Source organism: Panthera pardus, unplaced genomic scaffold (genome assembly GCF_024362965.1).
Source record: "Panthera pardus isolate Hobbes unplaced genomic scaffold, ASM2436296v1 HiC_scaffold_20, whole genome shotgun sequence".
Classification (NCBI taxonomy): Eukaryota; Metazoa; Chordata; class Mammalia; order Carnivora; family Felidae; genus Panthera; species Panthera pardus.
The window spans coordinates 41,355,357-41,368,331 of NW_026526766.1; the positions used below are offsets into that span (position 1 = coordinate 41,355,357).

Consider the following 12,975-nt stretch of genomic DNA (forward strand, 5'->3'; position numbering starts at 1 on the left):
AAATTCAGGCAACAGTGACAAGAGGTTAACATTCTCAGTCAGCTTGGCTGTGGTAGACTCCACTAGTCACTAGAGGGAAGACAGATTTTAGATATCCTAGAAAAAAGCATCTTCTTTTGATGATGCATACCTTGCTAATATTCAAGGCAGTATTAGTAACATTCTAACTTTAGGTCTATCATTATAGAGATACCTTCTTCTACTCTACCATCACCATCCTTCTGCTGCCAAAGTTGACACACACACACTTCACATGCAGATACACATACATAGTACCTGACATCAAAAAAAAGAAAATCAAACTCGTCAAAGTTCAGGAGCCAGGCACTACCTCGGTCACAGACAATGTATATATCCTTGGGCAATAATATCTACTGCTTCTATCTGGCAATGAGATAGCTTACTACCCATTTTTTAAAAAGCCAAACGCCAAAATACATTTTTTTAAAGTCAGTTTTTTGCAGCTGCCCCTGTTCTTCCTTGATCCAAGTGTTACTAAAAATATCATGTTGTGGCTTTAATATGAATAAATTAATAGGAGTATGCCTCAAGGACAGCTACATGTAAAACTTCAGCCTCTGAAGAATCGATTCACACTATACAAACACAACTGAGCATTAAAGAGCAACACTTCTAAAACGTATGTGATCTGTCCACACGAAGCATTTGTGCTTTCATGTGCTAAAACCCTGTTACTCCAAAGACAAGGCCAGAAGTTGTGAAACACCAACATATCATCTGCTCCCTCCCAACTAAATTCTGAATGCAAAGTGGTCAGGGATAGGAGTTTAACATCAACCATATTCAAATGATTTGAAGGGTTAAATCATAAGTTGTGCTGTAGTAATTTACAACTTTCTTAGGGTCGAAGAATAAGAAGTATAAATTGAAAATTCTAATTCCCTTGCTGCAAGATGCAGTGATAGCTGTCAACGAAAGCCTACATACAACTGCCCTTCAATGACAGACACACACACACACACACACACACACCCATTTAACATCTCCAAATGAACACCTCCCTCGATTTGTCTTCCAGTAAAGGTAAAAAGTAGGGTGAGGGAGTCAATCTGAATTCCCTGCACAGATGAAACCTTCTCAATCTGTGCTCTTGCTCTGGAAAGGAATGAAATGCTCAGAGTATTACAGAATACTGGTTAATAGGTAAGCAATACATGAAAAAGAGGTAATATATTAAGATGTTTAACACTTTGATACATTTCAATTTTTCTTTAATGATTCAGAAGGTATTTCCATATGTTGTGGTGTCTCCACCTCTTCACTATGATTACCCTTAGACAAGTGAATACATTATTGGATGATCAAATACACACAAACTAGCTTTGGTGGCCTACAAAGAATGATAAAGGAAGACAGTAGCAACCAATAAAGTTTTACTACATTTATCAGTCACCCACATTCAGAACCCTAATATATCGAAAGCCTATGCCTAGCCTACATTATGTATTTTGAATAATTCCAGAGGGACCGTAAGTAGATGACCACAGACCACAGACATTGCTGTTCATGAAACTGGACATCACTGCCAAACAAAAACAAACAGAACCCAAGAAAACAGAGTATAAACTATATTTCTGCCAAGTACTTCACAGTATTATAAGGTAACTATTTCCTACACTATTTGGACAATTAGTCCATTCCACTTGAGTGAACCATAAATAGATCAAGAAAGCACAATTCATATGATTTAACTGAAATATTATCTGAATATCCACAGAACTGGCAGTGAACATGTTTTAATATTTTGTGTTTGATCATATCCAGTAAATCTGAGGCTATTATTTTAATTGTAAAATATATTACCTGTGTTCAAGTTAACAACAAAGCACAGCTACCAGATGATATGCCTTGGATGTAAGTAAAGTAGGAGTGACAGAATTTTAAATTGGTAGGTATGTGCACAGTATTGTTTTCCTTTAGACTACTACTCTACAGATAGATTGAACTTTTTACCTTTTATCTAGATATTAACAAATTTTAGAGTTAGACTACATAATGCTTATTTAGCCATATTCTAACTGCCAAAACATTTTCAATATTTACTTCCATGCAAAAATTTTTGATTCTGTCAATTCATTGAAACAGAGATTTCTCAGGGTGCCTGGGTGGCTCAGTTGACTGGTCATCTCACTCTTGATTTCAGCTCAGGTCATGATCTCACAGCTATGAGATCGAGCCCCATGTTGGCCTCTGTGCTGAGCATGAAGCCTGCTTGGTATTCTCTCTCCCTCTTTCTCTGCCCCTCCCCACTCATGAGCACTCACCCACTCTCTAAATAAATAAAACAAAACATTAAAAAATAGAGATTTATTCCCCCAAACTAATCTTGCTTGATTTTAAAAAGTTAATGAGGATGAGGAAAAATCCTCTGGTGCCAAAAGTGGTATAAAGTAGCAGTGTTGTACCAGCTACTAAAGCTTGTTTGTGCATGAGGCTATTAGATTATATGGGAAGAGTTAATAACTTAAGACTCTGCACAGGTGTCAGGTATGTTACCTTTTTGAGAAAACAAAGAATATAAAGTGGACAGGGGGTGAGAATTGTAAAATGTGTGCTAATAATACCTCCAATGTGAAACTACTTCTTGCTTTCATTTGGAATCACAGAAAATAGTGTAGGTGCATCTTTTCTTTTATTATTTAGACACTATAGATAAAGCAAGGGGGAGTCTGTACAATGAAGGTGAGATTTATCAATGTGCTGAGAAAAGTTTCTGAGCACTATCTCCATCCTCTTTTGCTGTTAGCCAAATGCTTCCACCTCTTTAAAAAACAAAGCAAAACAAAGCCCTTATCTATTAGATATAAAACAGAACAGATACTGTAAGAATCATCCATAGCACTCTGCAGAAGTACAGGCTGCCAGGACCACACTCCAGAATTAATGCATTAGCATCTCAACCAAGCACAATCCTGAGAGGATTGTGCACCCTTAGAATTTTGCACCCTTGGCACCTCAGTGGCCTCACCCTAGTTTCAGCCCTGTAACAGTCTGTATTGGTATGGTGCCCAAAACAGACATGGAACCGTGCTGAGAACTAAATAAACGACATAAATGCAAGGTGATTCTCTGCTTGAAGGATTTCAGGGGCCAAGGGAAACCCCAAACTTGTTTCACATCCCTCTGGATACTGTGAGAGAAGTTAAGCAGTTTCCTGAGGAAGGCCTCATGAGCTTTTCCAATGTTAGAAAGCAGAGCCTTTCACAGGGAGCTGTGGTCCAAGCCAACTGCTAAGCAAGATCCCACTACATACCCCTGAGCCTGAAACTGATGGAGGGGGAAAGAGAAAGCTAGAAAAGGGCCAGGGTCTGGGTGCCTAAATGGCTATCCGTTTGCATTTTAAATGGATGCAGGGAAGAGACATGAATGATTCATATGACTAATCAATTCCCTTAGTAATTCCCTTCCTCCCTCCTGCCACCACTCACCAATTTTTCAATATGCATTTAAGAAAGAGAGTTTGCCTACAACTGGCAATGACTGCAGTTCACTTCACTACAAATGAAGTCAGGTAATATCTGCACATTTTGAAAAGTAATGTATAGGAAAGTGCCCCTCCAATATAACTGCTCAGTTATGCTTCTCTACGCTTCCCAGGCCCCTCCCTTGTACATAATCATCAAAGTCTGGAACACATACAGCAATCAAGTTTTGACATACTTAAAAATTTCTAAGGATAGCGTGCTAATCTGCTTTCCTTTCTTTCTTTCTTTCTTTCTTTCTTTCTTTCTTTCTTTCTTTCTTTCTTTCTTTTCTTTTCTTTTCTTTTCTTTTCTTTTTTTTTTTTTGGTCATTCCAAACCCCTTGCAGCAACTGAATCCTTCGGCTCCAGACCTTTATGAATACAAAGCAGGTTCTTCTCCTAATTTACAGTAATTGTAAGTGAATTGGGCCAAATGGCTCCCAAACTGATTTTTGAAAGACTGATATGCCCTCTTCTGGCTCCTCATTTAAGAAAATAAGAAAACAAAAATGTTAGTTTATTAGATGCATAAAAATATGAGGTAAAAGGTGGTCTGTTTATTAACTATGTTTACTACTGATAATTTTAATTACTTAATAGATTTTCACACATAAGTGATAACATTTGGAAGCCCCAACACTATAAAAGGTGAGGATACCTTCCAATGACACAGTGCTCAGCAAAGGGCCTTTCATCGAATTTTTCCCCAAGTCAAATAACAATGCTGAAGATGATATAAACTGCCAGAACAGGGGTCAGAAAAGTAAAAGCAGAATATACGTACCCACTAGCAAAATCTGAGAAAAAGTCCTCCCTTTGGTGCCACACACACACCAGCGTGCCCCACTGTATGCCCACGCAGGCCTGCTTTCACAGCTCGGGGCCGACAGCAATGCCAATTAGTGTCAGTTGTGATGGGGTTTTAGAGACACAGTCCTTTGTCTTAGAGGAAGTGGGCTGCAACCACCAACTTACTGTACAGAAGCAACCTAACAACCCATTAGGTGGAAATGACTTTTCAGCCACTTCCTCCAGGGACTACATCAGAAATGATGGCTTAGACAGATGGGAACATTTTTACATTTCTGTATTAACTGCATCCAGGAAGGTGGATTTTTATCATTTAATGCTTCCCAATCTTCATTTCAACTCCTTCTCTCCTCTATCTTATTCCTTCACTCCCTATAGTATTATGATATATAATATTACCTAACAAAATGATGAACTTTAGAAATAGAAGGAGCTGCCTCACTGTATGTATTAAGAGCATTCTATGGGTCCCCCACTAAAACTTTTGGGAAGCACTAATAAATTTCATTACTGGAATATCGTTTTGGAATAGCATTCTATGTTTTGAAAAGCTGTTGATGGTTGCCCTTTATGCCTCCAATTGTCAAACTAGTATTCGATTTGATTAAATCAAGAAGCAAAAGCAATCCTACTCCTTAGTCCAGGAAAGGATGAAATCAGGCATTGCAAACAGGAATGTTCCCACTTTCAATGCAAAGTCAAGACTGAGGCTCTAATCCAGCACTATATCCAGGTGCGTGGGTTGTGACAGGGCTAAAAGTAAAATTTACTTCCCCTCAGCATCAGACAGAATGCTAGTATTATAGAAGAAAACTTGCAATCTGTTAAAAATTTTTAATTTCATATTCTTTAAAATGTGAATTTAAAAACAAATGTAAATTTATTAAATACTACCCATGTAAATACTTGTCAAACATTTAACAGTCAGGTTTGTCTTGTATAGTCCACTTTAAAAGTCATACTCTGTTGTGCATGTACAGAATTGCTTGGTTGAAGGGTATCATTTGGAAACATTAAGTATCCATAGTACAAATAAATATTATCAGCAATAAGCAGATCTCAAACATTTTTTTATAATAGAGATAGCAAATAACCAGAACATCCTCTTTTGTTCAAGATGCTTCAGTGTGGACAAAAGAATATACGAGGATGGAAGTACTATGACATCTGGCAATAACATGAGGTTATTCGGTAATATTTGAAGTGAGCTTCATAGCCAATACCTCAAATCTCCCATTAGTGTTCCCGCTCATAATCTCAGCTGAGTTTCTTAAAGCATTAAAAGATGTAATTTTTTTCTTTAAAATTCTTTTGTTTAGGTTTTCTTAAAAACCTTTCTCTCAAGCTCCAACAAATTAGATGTCCTATAAAACATCTTGTACGAACTATTCTGTGACTATAACATGTTTAAAATTTTCATACAAATTGTTAATTTTTCCTTACTCAAATCAAATGTAAAAAGATACAAAGGTTATATAAATTCTAGCAAAAAACATTTTGAGTTTGCATTCTAAATAAAATTTATATAAATAATATTAAAGGTCTCAAGTTTGAGTTGGATGTTGACAAAATAGTTTCTTTTATCTTGTTCAAATTAGTTCATGATTTTAAAAGCATTAATAATTTTCTTGCTTATTCAATGAAATGTAACATTAAAAGTAGCTATCTAGGTTCTATCTTAACTTCTCTCAGTCCTTATTTCTCTCCCCAAACCTGTACATTTCTTTAAAAACATTTTTTTACAAAAGCAGCAATACTGTTAATTTTCATTGTATTCTAATGCTTTAATTTTATGAAATACTTAACTACTATGTTTATTTTTAAAAAGCTGCATGACTTTCCTTAAATATAAATCCTTTTCAGGTAAAAAGATCTTATAAGATAGCGTCGATAACTGCACAACATTGTCTGTTCTGAAAGCCACTGAATTGTACACTGTAAGTGGTGTTTTTTAATTATATGCATTTTACCTTAATAAACAAATAGACCTTGTAAAACAAAAGACAAATATATTTCTGGATGTCAGTCTGTTTTTATGTGTTTGTTTTAGTTAAACTAATATGGTTACTATACCAAACAAATCCCCTCATTCCTGGGAATTATAAAAATAGAGAATAAATTTTCTTAATGGACATATCTCCTTCAATACAGACTTCATAAAATGTCCTCTCATATATGTCAAAAAACAAATCGTTATTTTAAAAACAGCACACTCAAGACTTCAACTGCTTTGTTAAAACAAGCTGAACAGGCTCCATCAATACAAGTACCAAATTCACTACAAATAAATAAGAATGAAGAGAGGAAATGTCCTACTTAAAATAGTGTGTTTAAGAATATATTATTTTCGGGGCGCCTGGGTGGCTCAGTCGGTTGGGCGGCCGACTTTGGCTCAGGTCATGATCTTGCGGTCTGTGAGTTCTAGCCCCACGTTGGGCTCTGTGCTGACAGCTCAGAGCCTGGAGCCTGCTTCATATTCTGTGTCTCCCTCTCTCTGACCCTCCCCTGTTCATGCTCTGTCTCTCCCTGTCTCAAAAATAAATAAACGTTAAAAAAAATTAAAAAAAAAAAAAGAATATATTATTTTCTTTGCATATTTTATATCCTGTCCACAGAGTTTGATAGTAATACTGGCCAACACTTCCCATGCACTTCCCATATACCAAGCACTATTCTAAACACTCCACACAGAATAATTTATTTGATCCTAAACGTTCCTCTATTAGGAGGGCATACGCTATATTTTATAGGTAAGAAAAACAAAGCACAGAGACAAAAACTAACCTTCCCAAAGCTGATGCAGGATTCTGACTCCTGCCAAATCTAGTCTACTATCTGGACTCTTAAACCACTAGGCTTACTGCCTCAAAATTTTGAAATCTTCATTTCTGTCCCATGACTACCATGAAATATCAAGTGCTACATAAGTTTTTTTTCCCTTATTTAACATGTAAGATGAATTGAATTAAAGTTTTTCTTACTGTCAGAGAAGGAACCTAAGTGAGAATTTCAAAAAATATGATATAGGACTATATTAAAGTGCCAGAGTAGAACGGAGCCATGGAAATTAGTATTTTTACAATTCAGGGTACACAGTGATATACTTGGGTGAAATTTAATAAGGAGTTAGTCCAACCTTTCAAGAACGATCTTTTTTTAAACCAGCCATTCAGAAGATCCATTCATAGAATGGAAGAGAGGGCTTCCAACTTCAATGATGAGCAAGTTTGGGGTCCTAAGTAAGAGAACTGATTACTTATAAACTAGTTTACATGTGTATTTAGAACAGTGAATAAAGCAATGTACAAAAGACCAAAATTTGAGAGAACTGAGAAAAACATTTTTAAAAGAGATTCTCTTGAAAGATAATAATAATTTAAAAGAGAAAAATCACTCTAGCAGACTGTGAAGAATGGATTTGGGGGGAAATAAATACGTATTCAGTTTTTAAAATGGATAAAAGTAAAAACCTCAGAGGTAAAAAAAAAAAATGAGAAAATAAGGAGGGATGGACTTTTATTTATTTATTTATTTATTTATTTATTTATTTATTTATTTATTTATTTATAGCGAGCATGCACATGTGAGCAGGGGAGGGGCAGAGGGAGCAGGAGAGAGAGAATCTCAAGCAAGCTCCACACTCATTGCAACACCCAATGTGGGGCTCAGTCTCATGACGTCACAGCCAAGAGATCATCACCTGAGCCGAAATCAAAGAGTTGACACTTAACCAACTGAGCCACCCAGGTGCTCCAAGGGATGGAGACAATAAAGGAATATAGAGGAAAGGGGGCAGTGTTCCTGTGAGATGCCATTTAAAGGCAACACAGGACCCACTCCACACTTCTAAACTTGGTTATAACTGTTTCAACTTTTGTTTTTTTTGTTTTTTCCATTTCCACTTTGATAGATGGCTCAGGTCTGAACACACAGAGCTGTGATAAAGGTTACACTTAGAAGTAAATAAACAATTTTATTATATTTTTTCTTAATGTTTATTTCTGAGAGAGAGAGACTGAGCATGAGCGGAGGTCATGAGAGGCATGGGGGGCAGAAAGGGAGACACAGAATTCAAATGCTATCAGCACAGAGCCCAACATGGGGCTCGAACTCATGGACCCCGAGATCATGACCTGAGCTGACGTCAGGTGCTTAACTGACTGAGCCACATGGGCGTCTCAGTAATTTTATTATATCCTTATGGAATACATTTTCAAGGCAAAAGATAATAATAAGACAGTATTTTTGTTATCCTACCTTATTAGTCTTGTTAAAATATGTAGAGAAGCTAACAAATTTACTTGAACACAGCACAGTGCACTCATATATGACACATAGATGCTTTCACTATCAGCTGATGTTCCTTTTAAGACTTCTTCATATCAAGTGGAATGTTTTCCTACCCTTTCGAGGCAGTTAAGACTTTCATATGGAAAGCCCCATAATATTCTGGTCACAAGTGCTAGTGATCTAATTTGTAAATTAACAAAACTTGATACCTTTTTAAAAAGTCACAAAACAAGGAAATGAAATTTGGCTCCCATGGAAGGTTAGTGTGAAAGCAGTTTTTAAATCAGTAAGACAGGGTTCGTGCTACCCCCAACTTAGTCTTATTACCATTATCTATCTACTCCCTGGTTTCCAAAAGCCGCATGGTGGGACTAGCAGCCACAGTGCCAGGACTGACCACAGAGCACTGTTTATAGTGAGCAAAACTTTAAGTTGAGGCAACTAATTCATACCATGGGAAGGCAGGCAAGAGAAGAGCAGAAAGCTTGTGATTAACTAAATTTACCCTTATCCTCCATTTTCCTGAAGGGTAATCCTCACTAAGCATGCAGACTTGTGCAAGGTGTTGATCTTCTCTGAGCCACCAATTCTTCATTTGTAACAACAGAATGACACTACTTTCTATATGGGTTTTTTTAAATATTACAGATAATTTGTCTAAAGAGCCTCACACAAAGCCAGACACATAGTAAATGGTAAATAAAAGCTGTTATTATGTGTACTAATCCTTATCTTAGACAAAATAAGCATTGAAAGAAAATATGTTTCTGATCTAAACAATGTATGGATTCCAGACATGGAGTTTATGTTTAGGTATGCCCTCACCACTTCATATAGAAGCTGATGTGGTAAAAAGAGAATCCGACAGGAGGTGGGAGTCAGGAAGACCTAAAAAACTGAGGTATTACTTCCAAATCTGTCATCCACTAGCATATGAACTCGAAAGAGGCAAAATTCAAACTTTATTTCCACTTCTCTATGACACACATGAGTTGGAATATACTCCAAATCTCCTCAAAACTCTAGGTTTATATAACAATGTACGAGTTTTTATCATGCACGTATGCTTCCTAAATATCATACATCATCAACCTAACTTTATACAGAAAGGGACTGAGAGTTTTGTATGCTCCTTTGGTGCCTAGAACACTGTTCTGTGAAATGAAAAAGCTCAGTGCAGGCTATGGAATGAGATGCTGTTTGATGTACAGTCTCAGCTAACTCTAATCACTGATTGGCTGGAAAAAAGACGGCACCCCAGGGGGCCTTTCACAGCTACCACTCATAGGTTCAAAGAGCTTTTATAGTAAAAGTTTCAGAAGTGAAATCATTAGTTAAACAAATATTTTCTAAGTGCCCACTCTGAGCCAGAACTGCAGATAAAGATACTGTAAGACAGTGCCCTCAAGAAACTTAGCCTGTAAGGTAAGTAAATGAGCAATTTAAAGTACACTGGATACACATAGGGTGCTATACCACACGGAGAACATATATCTAAACCCAGTCTCAGAGAAAAAGAGACAGCTTCATTGAGGAGAGATGAAGCAGGAGCTTCAAGGTATAAAGGTAAAATGTAAACATGAGCTACTCCAAGGCAAAAACTCTGCAACTGGAAGACAAACTAAATATGAGGATACAGAATCAGTGCACAAACTAGGTACAGCTTGCAAAGAGTAAGACTGAACTTTAATCTTGTATCTTTAGAGAAATGTGGTAGTCTCCCATTTCTTTACTTGTGTCACAGGCAGTAAATGTACATGCATGGCTACAAAGCTTAGACACCTAAAGTTGTAGCTAGGAAATGCAACTTACAGAATTTATGCCATTGAGCAGATTTCTATTCTGGTTCTTAATTCAGCCTAGTGTGGGGAAGGGCTTTTCTGTAGGACTGCCAGAAAGATCAGTGTTATTTGTTCTTCATAGTGTTCTTCTTCCTCCCTCATCCCTCCATCTCGTCATTAAGTCCTGAATCCCTTATTTGGCCTTCCTGCTAGTCTAACCATTCCCGTGGTTCCTCAGTCTTGACTGAATGGAGAGGTATAAAAACTAGGTTTGGCTTGGGGCATCTGGGTGGCTCAGTCAATAAGTGTCCAATCTTGATTTTGACTCAGGTCATCATGTTCCAGTTCGTGAGACGGAGTCCCAAGTGCAGAGCCTGCTTGGGATTCTCTCTCTCTCTGCCCCTCCCCCACTTGTGCTCTGTCTCTATCAAAATAAATAAACTTAAAACAAATAGATTTGGTTTTATTTTTATTGTTCCCTGCTTCCCCCTCATTTTAAGTTGTATTTATTTGAGAATGACAAGTTCTTAAGAAAGTGAGTCACTTCTGTTTTATCCCTAAATACCAAACTATTTCTATGCCATACATATTATAGATAAACATAATAAATATCCCGATCAATTCTATAGGAAAAGCCTAGCAACACAATATAGATATCACATAGTACAATGGTGAGGGAGAGGGAAAGAGAGTGGCAAGGATTGAATACACCATGTAACCACAACCAGAAGGATTACAGTACAAGAGGATGTACCTAATAATGCAACTGAAGAAAGATATGCTGAATCTGAAGCATTTTAAATTACACTCATGGAGTGGCATTTGGGAGCCCTCTTTGCTCATCTAATGGTTTTCATGCCTGCCAGATGCACGACTATAATTAGATTCACTAAGACTTGAAAAGAATGGCCAATGAGTAACATTTTTCCTAAATATCCCCAGAAGGAATCTGAGGTTCCCAACAATTTACGTATGGGAAGAAAAAGTAGACCACAGATATGAGAGTGAAGGGGTAAGAGTCCCATGAGAAACTGACAAAACACTTAAATGACAATAATTTTTCAGGGTTATATTGGTCCGTGAACTAAAACAGAGATAGAGATCTTTGAGCCATTTCTCCAGCAGAATTTAAATGGAATTAATGAAGAAGACAGGATGTACACCTGAAAAAAGTTTCTATCTGATCTCAATCATGATACTCTGTGGCAAACTTAATTTGCATTCCAATCCAAAATGTTTCACCTTACACTGCCTCAGAGTTCAAGAATGCCAACATTCAGGAGGCCACAAGTGCACGGCGTCTTTCTCAGGGGAACACCAGCATGCACATATTTAAAATAATTAGTCATAAGTGCATACCCATTTTCAAGATGATGTATGTAGAGCAGACTCTTGCATACTGACACTTAAAAGAGATATTTAATTTTTTGTCATAAAGCAAGGAGAAAGTAGCTGTCAGCCTGCCATTTCTGTCATACTTTTTAATAATACAGCTCCTGTAATTACACTGTGGTTCTTTATATTAACTCAGTGAAAGCTTGCTTGGTTTTAGCCTGAAAACAATTTATGAAATTATAGAAACAGAATGAACACAGCAGTTCATTTGTTGAAGCAATTATCCAGATCCTTGTCAAAAAAAAAAAAAAGTACAAGTGAGAGAAGACTGTGATGTGCAAAAAATGGTTCTAATTCTATGCTCTAATATGTACAATATGTCTGTGGTTGTGCTGAATTATGTTAATAAACTGCAGCCGAAATATATTTGTCACAATACAAAGAAAAGGCGCTATCAATCGTCCTGCCAGATACTTTAAATTAGTCACCAAAGGGTCTAGCCAGAGTTTCCTCTACAACCTGCAGATGAAGAGAAAGGCTCACTGTACACTTTTTCTTCTGGGACCAGAAGGATTTTTCTAGTATTCTGAATTATCTGGAAAATAACTGTAAAGTGAAATATGGCACTAATGCCATTTTTAAGTGACATTTAAAAATCTAACCCTAGACATCGATCTAATGTTATTTTTGAGTGGTTATCCATCAAAACCCAGGTTCCCAAGCAGCTTCTAAGCAGGGGATTTAGGACACTTGCTGCAGGGACGGTGAGGAAATAAGACAAGCACATGATATCAGCGTTATTGTTTAAATAATTGCATAAAGAGCCAAAAAAATTTCAAGGTGAATAAAGTCTCACTTCATAATTTATTAAGGCAAGAAGTCTTCAGTCTGTTTGCATTCACTCAATAAAGAATAACATGTAAGAGCAGCACTGTGAAGCTATGTCATCCAAGCGTGTTTCAAATCTACAAAACAGCAATTAAGTCAATTTTAAATATTCTACCTGCAGAATAAAAGAACAATTATTGACTTAACTGAAAGTTTTTGAAACTCTCATATATGTACATTTATCACATAAATATCTCCCAAAGAAATAACAGTTAAAGAAAAAGAATTTCTTCATACTAAAAATAATCTAACCTCTTTCTTCTAACTAGACCACAGAACTCTAATGAAAGCACATTACCAAATGTTTCCTTTTAATTATTTTAATAGTTAATTTGCAGGAGGTGAAAAAGAGTACAGGGATCTAACACTAAAATAAAATGAAGTGCT

General features: G+C 36.6%; 1 protein-coding gene across 17 annotated transcripts in view; it reads right to left on the bottom strand.

Moving 5' to 3' along the window:
• BNC2 (basonuclin 2) overlaps positions 1 to 12,975 on the bottom strand; it is a 436,316-nt gene that overhangs the window by 175,162 nt on the left and 248,179 nt on the right. The window contains exon 1 of one of the 17 annotated variants that reach the window (XM_019415433.2): positions 194 to 265. The exons of the other annotated variants lie outside the window; for them this stretch is intronic. The gene's annotated coding sequence lies outside the window, so the exon portion shown is untranslated. Of the gene's footprint in view, positions 1 to 193; positions 266 to 12,975 lie in introns of those variants that run through there. 17 annotated transcript variants of the gene reach the window in all.